This window comes from Phoca vitulina, unplaced genomic scaffold, assembly GCF_004348235.1.
Source record: "Phoca vitulina isolate PV1807 unplaced genomic scaffold, GSC_HSeal_1.0 scaffold1, whole genome shotgun sequence".
NCBI classification, from domain to species: Eukaryota; Metazoa; Chordata; class Mammalia; order Carnivora; family Phocidae; genus Phoca; species Phoca vitulina.
The window spans coordinates 38,475,947-38,491,603 of record NW_022589704.1 but is presented as its reverse complement, the minus strand read 5'-3'; the positions used below and the strand labels follow the sequence as shown (position 1 = coordinate 38,491,603).

At 36.1% G+C, this 15,657-nt stretch overlaps 1 protein-coding gene across 8 annotated transcripts in view; it reads right to left on the bottom strand.

Annotated features, from left to right (window-relative positions):
• HECW2 (HECT, C2 and WW domain containing E3 ubiquitin protein ligase 2) overlaps positions 1-15,657 on the bottom strand; it is a 357,621-nt gene that overhangs the window by 73,274 nt on the left and 268,690 nt on the right. The window lies entirely within an intron of this gene.

Genomic DNA, 15,657 nt, shown 5'->3' with positions numbered 1-15,657 from the left:
TAGTCTTCAATTGTTCCAAATCTCCACAACCTTATTCATTTAACTGGTACCTCAGTATCGAATATTCTTTCTAAGTGCTTTGATTACATCACAGCTCCAATCCAAAGCTTCCACTGGCTACCCATGATCTAGAAAAAAACATTCCAACAAAATTTGGCAGTTTTCCAAGATTTTAAAATCTCCTTCCCATTTGCCTTTCCAGTTTAATTGGTGATCACACATTCCATACAAATTCTATCACCTGCAATGACTTTGGGCAAGCCACTTTAAGTTCCCTGAGCTGTAGAATTCTTATAAAAACATTTTTCCCCCCATACTGTGAAAGGAGGGAGGAATCATGTCTATGGTGTTTACTGCAGAATCCCCGATTACTGAAATCACAAATGAGCATAAACCGTTTCCCTCACTGTTGCAGTAAGGACTGCATATAACGTAGAAAAGCCTTTTAAAATTCTTTTTGTTTAATTCTGAAGCTCTACACCAGTGCTATTTATCGCTGTCATTAGGAGCCAAATGGTGTAAGTCTTCAAAGTAAAATTCGCTCTAGGGAATAACGAAGCCCATTATCTCAAGGACAATTAGAAAATGTAAGTTTTCCATGATCAGATAAAGTTTATTAGGTCATCAAGATAAAAGAGACTATTAGGAGAGTCGGGAGACACATTACCTATTAGTCAAGTGTCAGGGCACATGATATATGCCAATAATCTAAGTGAAAAAGAACTGACTTCTCAAACTGATGGAGCTCAGTTAACAAAGTACCTTAAAGACTAGGAAGGAAAACACCTAGGCAAATCCCAGGTTTAGATGATATATTTATGTCTATTAAAAAAAAAATCACCTTTCCATTATGAAACAAAGTATTTCTGTATATACATAATCAGGAAACAGGCAAAACAATTTGTAGGTAGCTCCCAAATAGGGAAAAAAAAAAACACGTATTTCTTTGTAAGGAAATAACTTTAAGCAGTAGATGCACTAGAAGACAAAGCAGAGAAATATACTGATTGAGAATCCTTGCCAGTCCTTCCTTTATTCCTTCCTATTTATTTTAATTAATTAATTTATTATTATTTTTTTTTACTATGTTCACTTAGCCAGCATATAGTACTGTATGCTGGCTAGTCCCTTCTTTCAATATCTGATTTCCAGGTACAAAGACTGAATTAAGTGGAAGTCTTGTAGGAGATGATGCCATCAGCCTCACATCCCTGGGTAATGCTCCCTTTTTCCTAACAGGTCAGGTGGAACATCTGTCTTCTCTCATCTTGTAAAAACAAAACAAAACAAACAAAAAAACACCAATGATAAACTCTATATAGGCTTATATTGGCAGGTTCTGGTCCCAAATGTCACACTGGTCCCCATTTGATTTGGGCTTCTAATACATTTATACATCATTTCTGCCACTATTCAAAATGTCATACAATAGAAATTATTTTTACAAATGGACATTTCAAAATAATAAATATCATAATCAGCCACATATCTTTATGAAATTAAGTTTTTATTAGTAAAGCAATACTATAAGCCATGTTTTTTAAGGGAAAAATACAAAGGGTGCTAAAATAGAATTGCTTATTTACCTAATTTCTTAGGAATGTTTTGAAGGGATGGGTAACCATTTAGAGGTAACAATGATGCACTTGTAATTACAAGGACAAATGGGTGTGTACATCTAGGTCAGCTGTGATTTACATGTAGTGTCATAGTATAATTTGATATTAAGAGGCTTGTCTAAAACTAATTCTCTAAAGAATTATACTGTAAATGCCTTGAGGGCAAGGACTCTTTCTTACTCATCCTGTTATCCCTGATAGCTTTTGGAACTGCATCTGGGGGAAAGATGGGGCTTAGTAAATAAACTCTAAAATGCTAATATCTTGACTAAAGTACAGAGTGACAACTCCTAATGAACTAATCAAGTAATAAAAGTCATATTCTTTTACATAAGCATAGAAATACTTAAAGATCTTAAAAAAATAGATGAGATGTGTATATACGTGTGTGTGTGTGTGTGTGTGTGTGTTAGGTGAAAAGCTTAGAGAGTTAAAGACTATAAAACCACAGATAGGATAGAAGTTTTTAAAACATCCCATTGTAGATATGGATAAACTACCAAGTTAAAACTTGAGAAGTGGGAGGCAAAGTAGTAATTAAATGGTTGGGATCTAAAAAAAGACAAGGCTGGTTCTGAGCATTACCTCTACCACTTACTAGTGACATAACCGTGAGCAAACTACTTAACTTTTTTAAACCACAATACCTTTTCTGTGAAATGGGGATAATAACACCGACATCAAAAGAAGGTTAAATGAGATGGTTCTTATAAATTTTTTTAACATAGTGCCTGTGACCTCTTAAATGTTACTATTATTAGTAGTAATAATATGTTTTAACTTCTAAGACACTTTTCCCAGGATCACAATGCATCTTGCTACATTCCATACACAAGGCTCAAAAAAATGGAGAACTAGGGAAACTAGACTTCTTGAGCTCCTTGTAAGTATATGTGGCCCAGACTAAGTTATGGTCAATGTGATGTAAACAGAGTGTCACATGATACTTCTGGAAAACCTCCTTACAAGGAGATTTTTACAAGGTCAAGCCCTCCCCTGTCCTTCATCTTTTCTGCTCCCTGGGAGAAGGATGTAATTGGTGGAGCTCCAGCAGCCATACAGAACCATAAAGATGAAAGATGGCTGAGCAGAAATTGGAAGAGGCCAAGGCTCTCACAACTTGAGAAATCACCTCAAGAGCCCCAGACTGTCTACCTCTGAACTCCTTTATGTGAGTGAATAAAATCTTGTATATTAAACTTTGTATGGGTCTCTGTCACAATGCAGCCAGAACAAATCCTAACTGATATACTGAAGTCTCCGCAACTCAGAGGAAACATGGTCTTTCTTAAATTCAAAGCATAGAAGAACACATAAACCAGCAACCACCATTATAAATAAAGATTTTCATTATTCGGTAAATAATGATATCTCGTTGTTCACCTTCAATATAGTTGGGTAACAGTTCTGATTTAAGTGAGATGTATAGTTGGGAACCTATAAAGCTGGGATTTGAATTTATCTTTCTGTCTGACTCTAAAGCCCAATGAGTAGTACCTCTTTCCCCTCGGTCTCCTTTTCATATATCTTTTTGTCTCCATTCTGCTTTCTGCTCCCTATCTTTTCCTTTTCATGTTCCTCTCGCTCCCCTCATACTGTGTGCTGTACATGATTTTGGAAAGCATTTAAGTATTTATTGAATTAAGTTGGCAATAACAGCCACTCACAGTGCTGGGCCTTAATACCGTTTCACCACTGAAAAGGCTGCCACTGTCAGACCGCACACTGTACGTACTCTCCACAGTTTGCACTGTTAACCAGCTGGAGGCATGGCTGTAGGTGGGGAATAGGTGATATTTGTATCCCACAAAGGGGTCAGTTTCAGAGTCAAATAGAATGTGCATATTGTTGACACATGCCTTCTAAGTCTGCCAAGTACTTGGGGAGAAAGATCCTGATTAAGACCTCTATCAAAATCCTATCATGGTGATTAACATAATAATAAAAAATTAAAAAAAAATCCTATCACTAGAGCACTAACAGAATGCAGCACAAAGAAACAATTACTTAGCATGCATTTTGCCTTTGCCCCACCCACTGTGTGACCATGGACAGGTTTCTTTGGTGCTTTGCTTTATCCCCATAGAGGGGACTGCTCAGGTCACAGCTGAGTTGTGAAAAATGTATTCTACTTTAAAGTAGAGAGAAAAGCATAGAAAAATTACCATGCAAAATTTAGGTTCACCATTTCTATTTGTGACACACAAATCAATTATGTCAGAAAAGTGGATCATTTTCCCACAGGATATCCTAAGTAGTTTAAGCCAGTAATGCAGTTGACCTAGTACTTTTTTTTTTTTTTTTAAATTTGGGTCATTTTTTTCTGTCACCATCTTGAATAGCCTGCCTTTATTTATGGAAGCATTTAGCACGTATTAATAAATTCTGTGTGGGTAAGTAGCATGTTGAGAATGTAGACTATACGAAAAAAACAGCTGTATCAAAAAATGGGTCTTTTTCAGATTAGCCATAGCAAAGCAAATTTTGAACAACATAGACTCCCTACTGTTAAGTTTTATTAAGGAAATTGACTCAAGCTTCACAGTGCTGGACCAACTAAGACTAACAACACAGTCAAAAACTGAAAGGAATGCAAATACACAAACTCAGATCTCATTTGAAAAACTTCTTCCCTTTCATTGCTTCAGGGCATGGTCTAGTCAGGAAATATGGGCTGGTTGGAGCCAAGTGGTATTTTAGTGAGGCCAAAGAAAATACGCTTCTCTCTTTAAACAATTCTTTCTTTTTATTTTTTTAAGCTTCTATTATTTTTAAAAAAAGAAAAAGCCATCAGTATTTGTGAAGAAATACCAACCTCAGCCTCAACAAATCTAAGTTACAGAAGTTTGAAATTGTTTCCAGTTAACATTCTGCCAAACCAGGAATCCATATTAAAAGACTATGTAAACAGAATAAAACAAGCACTTGTAACTATGCTACACAAAGAAGATCAGCTCTTCTATCTTCTTCTAAAGAGCTATGGAAAAAGCAGGCAGTTCCAGATGGTGGCACAGGAAGATCCTGAACTCACTTCCTCCCACAGACACAACAAATCTATAGCTACATGCGAAACAATTCCCTCTGAAAAGAACATGAGAACTAGCTGAACAGCTCCACAACAAAGGATAAAAGGGTCATTGAGATGGGTAGGAGAGGCAGAGATCTTGCCAAAAAGTCCATCCTCAGTGTAGCAACCATTGGGAGGGGACTCACAATGGAACTCCTCTGTGAGGGGTTTTTGCCTCACATTAGGCACCCCAACCCTTGGGACCTGCACTGGAGAGACAAGCTCCCAAAACATCTGGCTTAGAAAACCACCAAGACTTATATCCAGAGGAACCATAGAGCTGTAGAGAACAGAGATTCTGCTCTTAAAGGGCTTGTGTGCAGACTCACTTGCCCTGGGATCCAGCACAAAAATAGCAGTTTGGAAAGAGCCTAGATCATATGTGAAGAAACTCATTTATTAATCTCAAAGCATCTGCCAAAGGGCAAAAGTTTGTTGGGACTCTCTCCAGGAATGGAGGTACTCATGGATGCCATTTTTTGCACTCTCACTTTAACTTGCTAGGGCCAACCCTCCATCCCCACCCTGCCTTATTCCCTCACACTGCTACTGCTACTGGCCAGAGGCAGCAAGTGAGCGCCTCAACCCCTTTCACTGCTTTTGCAGCCCTGTCTCCTTCCCAGCTTCCCCCACAACGCTCCAAAGCCAGTGGGTGTGGGCAGCCCACACAGGGGATAGACATTGAGTACTGGGCTCTGGTGGCCAGGGGAGATTGCATTTCTGGACCCCATGGAGCTGAAACAAATGGAGAGGCAACTTGAAAGACAATCAAGAACTAGGGCAAGTTTAAATGATAAGGTTAATTGCCCACACAGGGACACCCCTTCAAGACTGGGAGAGATGGCTGTTTTGCCTAACACATGGAAACAAAGAGTCAAGCAAAATGAAGAAACAGAGTTATATGTTCCAAATGAAAGAACAAGATAAAATTCCAGAAAAACACATTAACAAAATGGAGATAAGTAATTTACCTGACAAAGAGCTCAAAGTAAGGGTCAAAATTTGTTCACTGAACTTAGGAAAATGGATGAACATCGAGAAAACTTCAACAAAGAGACAGAAAATAATAAGAAAACACCAAAGAGCAGTCACAGAGCTGAAGAATGCAATAACTGAATAATAGCTGAATACAATAACTGGTAATACATTTGAGGGGTTCAACAGCAGACTAGATGAAGCAGAAGAATCAGTGATTTAGAATACAGGGTAGTGGGACTCACTCAAACAGAGCAGCAAAAAGAAAACAGAATTTTTAAAAGTGGAGATAGCTTAAAGGACCTTTGGGACAGCATCAAGCAAAATAACATTTGCATTTTAGGGCATACCAGAAGGAGAAAAGAGAAATAAAGGGGCTGAAAACCCATTTGAAGAAATAATGGCTGAAAACTTCCCTAACCCAGGGAAGGAAACAGACATCCAGACCCAGGAAGTCCAGAGAATGGCAAACAAGATGAACCCAAAAGACCCACACTAAGACACATTATAATTTAAATGTCAAAAGTTAAAGATAGAGAATCTTAAAAGTAGCAAGAGAAAAACAAATTGTTACACAAAAGGGAACCCCCATAAGACAATCAGCAGATTTTTGAGGAGAAACCTTGCAGGCCAATAGGAAGTGATATGATGTATTTAAAATGCTTGAAGGAAAAAACTTCCAACCAAGAATACTCTACCTGGCAAGTTTATTATCCAGAATTGAAAGAAAGATAAAGAATTTTCCAGATAAGCAAAAGTTAAAGGAGTTTATTACCAATAAACTGGCTCTGCAAGCTCAAAAGAAAGGGTACTGATTAGTAATAACAAAACATACAACAGAAAAATCTCACTAGTAAAAGTAAATATATAGTAAAGGAAGCAGATTAATCACTTATAAAGCAAGTATAAAGGTTAAAAGACAAAAGTAGTAAAACAACTATGACTATGATAATTAGTTAAAAGATACATAAAAAACGTAAAATGTGACATCAAAAATGTAAAATGGGGGGGTGATGTAAAAATGCAGTTTTAGAATGCATTCAAACTTAACTTACTATCAACATAAAATACAGTATTATATATATATACTGTTATATATGAGCCTTATTGTAACCACAAAGTAAAAACCTATAGTAGATATGCAAAAGATCATGAGAAAGGAATCTGAGCATTACACTACAGAAAACATTCAAATCACAGGGGAAGAAAGAAGAGAAGAAGGAAGGAACAGAAAGGAACTACAAAAAGCCAGAAAATAAACAAAATGGCAATAAATACATATCTACCAATAATTACTTTAAATGTAAATGGACTAAATTCTCCAATCCAAAGACACAGAACGACTGACTATCTATATGTTTTCTACAAAGGACTCACCTTAGATATAAGGGCACACACAGACTGAAAGTGAAGGGATGAAAAAGATGTTTCATGCAAATAGAAACCAAAAGAAAGCTGAAGTAGCTATACTTACATTGAACAAAACAGACTTCAAAACAAAGATTGTAATAAAAAACAAAGATGGGCCTTACATAATGATAGAGGGGTCAATTTAAGAAGATATAACGTTTGTAAATATTTATGCACTCAACATAGGTGTACCTAAAGCAAATATTAACAGACCTAAAGGGAGAAACTGACAGCAATACAATACTACTAGGAGACTTTAATACCCCAGTTTACATCAAACGGTAGATCATCCAGACAGAAAATCAATAAGGAAACATTGGCCTTAAATTACACAATAGACAAGATGACTGTAATATATATACATATAACATTCTATCCCAAAGTAGAAGAATACACAGTCTTCTCAAGTGCACATGGAATATTCTCCAGGATAGATCATATGTTAGGCCACAAAACAATTTTCAATAGGTTTAAGAAGATTGAAATCATATCAAGCATCAACAGTATGAAGCTAGATATCACTTACAAGAAAAATGGGAAAATCATAAATATGTGGAGATTAAAGAACATGATACTGAACAACCAATGGGTCAATGAAAAAATCAAAGGAGAAATTAAAAAATGTCTATAGACAAATGAAAACAGAAATACAACATACCAAAATCTATGGGTACAGCAAAACCAGTTCTAAGAGAGAAGTTTATAGCAATACAGGCCTATCCTAAGACACAAGAAAAAACTTAAATAAACAATATATATATATATACCTAAAAGAACCAGAAAAAGAACCAACTCAAAGTTAATACAAGGAAGGAAATAATAAAGATAAGGGAGGACATCAATTAAATAGAGACTAAAAAAACAACAGAAAAGATCAATGAAACTAAGAGCTGGTTCTTTGAAAAGATAAACAAAATTGACAAACTGTTAGCTAGACAGACTAAGAAAAAAAGGGAGAGGGCGCAAATAAATTAAATCAGAAATGAAAGAGAAGACATCACAACTACTACCAAAGAAATAGAAAAGAATTCTGAGAGATAAGTACATGCCAACAAATAGGAAAACCTAGAAGAAATGGATAAATTCCTAGAAATATACAATCTTTCAAGACTGAATCATGAAGAAATAGAAAATAGAACTGGACTGATTATTGGTAAGGACATTGAATCAATAATCAAAAAACTTCCAGCAAACAAAAGTCTAAGACCAGGTGGCTTCACTGGTAAATTCTACCAAACATTCAAATAATATTTAATACTATCCTTCTCAAACTCATCCAAAAAATAAAAAGGAGGGAACACTTACCAAACTCATTTTGTGAGGACAGCATTACTCAATACCCAAACCAGATAAAGACACCACACAAAAAAAGAAAGTTATAGACCAATATCCTGATAAACACAGATGTAAAAATCTTCAACAATATATTAGCAAACTAAATACAACAATACATCAAAAGAATTATATACCATGATCGAGGGAGATTTATTCCAAGGATGCAAGAATGATTCAAAATCTGCAAATCAATCAATGTGATACACCACATTAACAGAATGAAGGATAAAAATCATATGATCATCTCAATAGATGCAGAAAATGTATTTGACAAAATTCAACACCTATTTATGATAAAGACTTTCCACAAAGTGGGTATAGATAGAATGTACTTCAGCATAATAAAGGCCATATATGACAAGCCCACAGCTAACATCATACTCAATGGTGAAAAGCTAAAAGCTTTTCCCTTAAGATCAGGAAGAAGACAAGGATGCCCACTCTCATCACTTTTATTCCTAGTATTGGAATTTTATACCTAGTATTGGAAATCCTAGCCAGAATAATTAGGCAGGAAGAAATATCCAAACATCAGTATCCAGAGAAATTAGGCAGGGAAAAAAAATCCAAACAACAGTATCCAAACTGGAAAGGAAGAAGTAAAACTATCACTATTTATGATCACATGATTTTATATAGAGAAACTCCTCAAGACTCCACTAATTTTAGAACTAATAAACAGATTGCATAAAGTTGCAGGGCACAAAATCGATATATAAAAGTCTGTTGCATTTTTATACACTAACAACAAACTATCAAAAAGAGAAATTAAGAAAACAATCTCATTTACAATTGCATCAAAAAGAATAAAATACCTAGGAATAAATTTAACCAAGGAGATGAAATATGTGTACACTGAAAATTACAAGACATTGATCAAAGAAATTGAAGAAGACACAAATAAATGGAAAGATATTCCATGCTCATGGATTGGAAACATTAATATTGTAAAAATGTCCATACTACCCAAAGCAATCTATAGATTCAATGCAATTCCTATCAAAATTCCAATGGCATTTTTCACAGAAATGGAACAAACAATTCTAAAATCTGGAACCACAAAAGATCCCGAATAAACAAAGCAATCTTAAGAAAGAACAAAGCTGGAATGAATCACACTCCCTAATTTCAAAACCTATTACAAAGCTACAGTAATCAAAACAGTATAGTATTGTCATAAAAACAGACTCATAGGTCAATAGAATAGAATAGAGAGCCCAGAAATAAACCAAAGCATATATGGTCAATTAATTTGTGACAAACGAGGCAAGAATATACAATGGGGAAAGAATAGTTTTTTCAATAAATGATGTTAGGAAAACGGGACAACCACATGCAAAAGAATGAAACTGGACCACTGTCTTATACCATTCACAAAAATTAACTTAAAGACTTAAATGTAAGATCAGAAACCACAGAACTCCTGGAAAAACACATAGTGGTAAGTTCCCTGACATCACTCTTGGTGATATTTTTTTGGATCTGATTTCAGAGGTAACGGCAACAAAAGCGAAAATAAACAAATGAGACTACATCAAACTAAAAAGCTTCTGCACAGCAAAGAAAACCATCCACAAGATAAAAAGGCAACCTACTGAATGGGAGAACATATTTGCAAATCACATGTTCAGTAAGAGGTTAATATCCAAAGTATATAAAGAACTCATACAGCTCAATAACAAAAACAAAAACAATCGATTAAAAACTGGGCAGAGGATCTGAATAGACATTTTTTTCCAAAGAAGACATTCAGACGGTCAAGAGGCACACAAAAAGATACTCAACATCACTCATCATCAGGGAAATACAAATCAAAACCATAATGTGGTATCACTTCACACCAGTCAGAATGGCTAGTATCAAAAAAGACAAGAAATGACAAGTGTCAGCGAGGATGTGGAGAAAACTGGAAGCCTTGTGCACTGTTAGTGGGAATGTAAATTGGTATGGACATTGTGGAAAACAATATGAAGTTTCCTCAGAAAAATTAAAAAATAGAAGTACCATAGGATCTAGCAGTTCCTTTTCTTCTGATTATCTATCCAAAGAAAATGAAAACACTAATTCAAAAAGATATATGCATCCCCATGATTATTGTACCATTATATACAATAGTCAAATATGGAAACAACCTACCTGTCCACTGATGGACGAACGCACAAAGAAGATGTGATGTATAGATATACAATGGAATACTATTCAGCCAGAAGAAAAGAATGAAATCCTGCCGTTGTGGCAACATGAACAGACCTTGGGGGTATTATGCTAAGTGAAATAAGTCAGACAGAGAAAGACAAATACTGTATGATTTCACTTATACGTGGAATAAAAAACAAACAAAACACAACTTATAGATAACAGAGAATAGATTAGTGGTTGCTAGAGCAGGATGAAGGGTATAAAATGGGTGAAGGAGATCAAGAGATACAAACTTCCAGTTATAAAATATGTGTCATGGGATATAATGTATAGCACGATGACTACAGACAATAATGTTGTATTGCAGATTTGACAGTTGCTAAGAAAATAAATCTTAAAAGTTCTCATCACAAAAAAATGTAACTTTGTATGGTGACAGATGGTAACTACACTTATTGTGGTGATCATTTTGTAATGTATACAAATGTGAATCATTATGTTGTATACCTGAAGCTAACATAATGCTGTCTGTCAATTACATTTCAATTTAAAAGAAAGGGAGAGGTATGGAAACAAAGAACAACAATTTATAAGTTAGAAGCACTGTATATTGAATCTGTTCTTAACTTCTGGCTTCTCTACAAAGTCTTAGAAATGCTTAAAAAAAGTTAATTGTAATCTACTTTAATTTTTATAAAGAATGTATTTACTTACACAGTCTCTCCATTCCAAAATATAAATCACTTCTCAGCTCCTGGCTCCCTCCTTAGTATTTCTCCAATTATTAGGAATAAATGCGTTATTATTTTCTTTATATTATATCCCAACAGAACCCTTAGCAATAGCAGAAATGAAAAGGCTGATTGATACAGTTTATTATAAGTAAAAATAGTCATGCTAATGTTTTCCACCATTTGGTTCATTTGGAGGGAGTGATCCCAAACATTCCGTGACATCTGTATTGGTCACACAAAAGTTAAAGCAGGTTATTTTGTTAAACTGCTATGATCAGAGACTTAAAGCTGAGAGGAGACAAAACAGGAATCTGTGGTGCTCAAGCTAGAGCTCTGGAAACAGCTGGTCAGTTAGCAGATGTGGATAAGTCCAATATTCCCAACACTTTAAATATAAAATGTTAGCACAAGGATATTTTATGTGTTGGGAGTGGTGGTATTTAGGTGTTGGAAATATAATAGGAGAGCCAGTGACATGCTGGGGATGGTGTGTACCAATTCATGACAGCTGATTGTGAGATTTTTTTTTATTATTATGTTATGTTAATCACCATACATTACATCATTAGTTTTTGATGTAGTGAGATTTTAAGGGAATATGCTGGCAGCCTGAAATGGGCTATGGTGGGGGAATTTACCCCATGGAAAATGGCAAATGCTACAAATCAGCCTTCTTCCACACTTCCCCCGGAGAGCCGGTTTTTAAACATTTACCAAAACACATCACTATAGAGGACTGAGGATAGAGTTATCCAAACCAGCCCATTTTCGGTACAGCAGAAAGTCACTGCCATGAAATTTTAAAATAGCATATTATATTTCATAAAAAAGATCCAGTACAGATCGTGAAGACAACTGTTTAAAACTAAAAGGCAAAGGCCATCTCCATACTTGGATAGTTCCTTCAAGATTCCATGAGTCTAGCATTTTACTGAGAAATACACTCACAAAACCAATCTCTGCTCTCTTCTCTCCTTCAAAAAGGTACACTGTCCCAGAAGTATTCTTTCCTGTTGCGTTCTATGTGTATTTATGTGAGTTAATGCTTAATCTAACACCTTTTTACCCCATTAAAAAATCAGCAAGAGATCATTTAAAATCCACATGCTATTTACAAGTTTAGAACTTAATTACATCTCCACCTGGATTGCTGTATAACTTCAGGTTATTAAACCAGGTAGCCACTACAAAGAGGTATTGTTGCAAAGCAATTAAAGAGATGTGCCACAAACATAACAAATGTAGTCATCAAACTAACAAAAAGCATGTTTTTCAGAGTGTAGAGCTTATCCTAAGATATTTTAGGGATTCACTTGAGACTTCCAAATACTAAGTTGCATTTTACTCATTGGGATGAACCTGACCCAATAAATTGTGGCTATCAGCTTCATGTGGGATACAACCAAAATCTATGTCATCACTGGGTCAACTTCTGCAGCCACATCGGTTATTACAGTCTGGTAAAATGAGAATCCTTCAGTAGGCTCAGACTGTGGAAACTTTCACTGTACAAATATTTGTTCTCTTCTCAAAATCTATCCTCATAACCATAACTGCTACTTGCCATGGTCATCTAAGTTGGGTATTTGGACCATTCTGCTACTCAAACCCCCAATCTGACATCCAAAGTCACAAAACTCTGGGGTTACCATGTTTGGATACAGAAATGGATGTCGATTTAGCTAGGAGATAGAGCATATGATTTTTGTAGGAAAAACTACAAGAAACTATGAGAAAAGACATTTCATTTTAAATAAAAAGATGATTAGCATTTTTTTATTTTAAAAAATGAAGTTTATGGGTGCCTGGGTGGCTCAGTTGGTTAAGCAACTGCCTTCAGCTCAGGTCACGATCCCAGAGACCCAGAATCAAGTCCCGCATCGGGCTCCCGGCTCAGCAGGGAATCTGCTTCTCCCTCTGACTCTCTCCCCGCTCATGCTTTCTCTCTCTCTCTCTCAATAAATACATAAAATCTTTTTTTAAAAAATGAAGTTTATGATACTTTTACTTTTAAAGTTCCAAGTTTCTTAGTATATCAATTTAGGCCATGTAGAATGATCTGGAAAAAACACTTCGTGTTCTACTGTTTCAGAGTACAAAACAAAGAGGCAAGAGGGGGAAAAAAGTTATTCCATATTGAATATCTGGAAGAGGGGCCACAAACTAACATTCTTTTCTAAAAAATTAAACCAAGTGATAAGCTCATTGTGTGAACTTAAGAAATAATAAGCTTTATAGTATTTTTCTCATTATCCATGCCATTTTGCATCATTCTCTCTGTTATCCTTAACCCTCTGCAATAGAGATTCTACTGATAATACTCCAATGACATGAGTCTGTGATAGTTCATTTTATATATTAATTTTACTGGGCCACCAGGTGCTCTGACAATTGGCCCGGACATTATGGGTGTATCTATGAGTGTGTTTCTGAATGAGATTAACATTTGAGTCAATAGACAGAGTTAAGCAGATTGTCCTCCCTAATGTGGGTGGGCCTCACCCAATCAACTGAAGAGCTCTATAGAACAAAAAGGCTGAGAAGAGGTAAACCCGTCTGCCTAACTGGACTGGGATATTGGTGTTTTCCTGGCTTTCAGACTCAGACTGAAACATAGGCTCTTCTTGGGTCTTGAGCCTGCCAGGTTTTGGATTAGAACTTACACCATTAGCTCTCGTGTGTGTATCACACACACATGCACGCACACATACACATACACATACACACAGAAAACATAGCTTATATAGAGTTTCTTAAAATTTGCCCTTTACTTCTTTGTAGGAATCAAACACACCTATCTGGTGTATTCCTGTCTCCATGACTTTACATTGGGTGTTTTTCCTCCCCATCCCTTATTTTCTCTTCTCTGTAATCTTTTTTTTTTTTTTAAGATTTTTTTTTTTTAATTTATTTGACAGAAAGAGACACAGCGAGAGAGGGAACACAAGCAGGGGGAGTGGGAGAGGGAGAAGCAAGCTTCCCGCTGAGCAGGGAGCCCAATGCGGGGCTCGATCCCAGGACCCTGGGATCATGACCTGAGCCGAAGGCAGACGCTTAATGACTGAGCCACCCAGGCGCCCCTGTAATCTCTTTTTATCAAAATCCTACTCATCATTCAAGGTTCTGTTGTAATCCTACCTTTGCTATGAAAACTTTCCAGGTATCCCATGCCAGAAATAGGTCATCCTGTCCTGGATCATTGCAGGTGCTATACCAGGGCACACCATACATTCTTTTATAGTCCAAATGAGAAGCATTAGGGGTAAGCAGTCTGGGGGAGGAATGTCTAGAGGCTTTACACAGGAAGTGCATGATTTTGTGCAAAGGGATCTGATTTTAGTTCCAGTTCTAAGGAGAAAGTTACTTATCTTGCTGAGGATGTTTTTAAACCTTACTTTCATGACCATGGCTGATGGAGAATGTAACCACCAGAGTAAAGGCGGCTGATCCAGCAAGAGAACAAATCTACCAGAATGACCACAATAACCATGGTAGAAAAACAGATCGCTCTGGGTTGTTATACAGTTTTAAGGCAGGAGCAAACACCTGAGGGCAGACAACCCTTCAGTGTCATGAACAACATGGACAACAAAGAACAATAGAAAAGGAACCTCACTTTGAAGAAACCATTCTGTTGGACCACCATGGTTAAAGGAGATCAGCAGTACGTTAAAGGAGGAATGCGACATTGACTAATCCTACAGTATATCTTTTATAGAGCCATTGTACATTTCCTGTTAGAGTAAGAATGTGGCCATTACCAACAAATCTTTATCATTTTCATAAAATTCTAAATTGACGATACTCTTAGTTATTGTACCATATAGACCTTTGCTTTAACCTAACCATTCAAATCAAGATTTTGGCGAGGTGGGTAGCAATAACCAGGTGGGCAGCAATCCTGGCTAAAAATAAATAAAACTGTTCATTTTATTTTGTACGTATTTGTATATTCCATATCTTTGTTTTCTCCAAACTAAATCATAAATCTCTAGAGGTTTGTAATTGTACAGCTTTTATCTTCTATACCATAAGTCAAGGAATATTAAATCAATGACTGATCATTATAATCTTAATTGTTTTCTTCCATTTGTAATCCCTCCATTATCTAAGTTGAGGCTAACCACAGCCCCAGGAGCTGGAAAGGACAGGTTACTAACCCTCACTTCAGAGAAAACTGAGGTTCACAAAGCTCAGATCAGATGTGAATGATCCAGAAATCCTGACCCCACTACAGCATAAGTTTCTCAAATCCATCAAATTAACAATGGGAAGAAAGAGAGAAAGTGAGAGAAAGAGAGAGAAAGAGAGAGAAAGAAAGAAAGAAAGAGAGGAAGGAAGGAAGGAAGGAAGGAAGGAAGGAAGGAAGGAAGGAAGG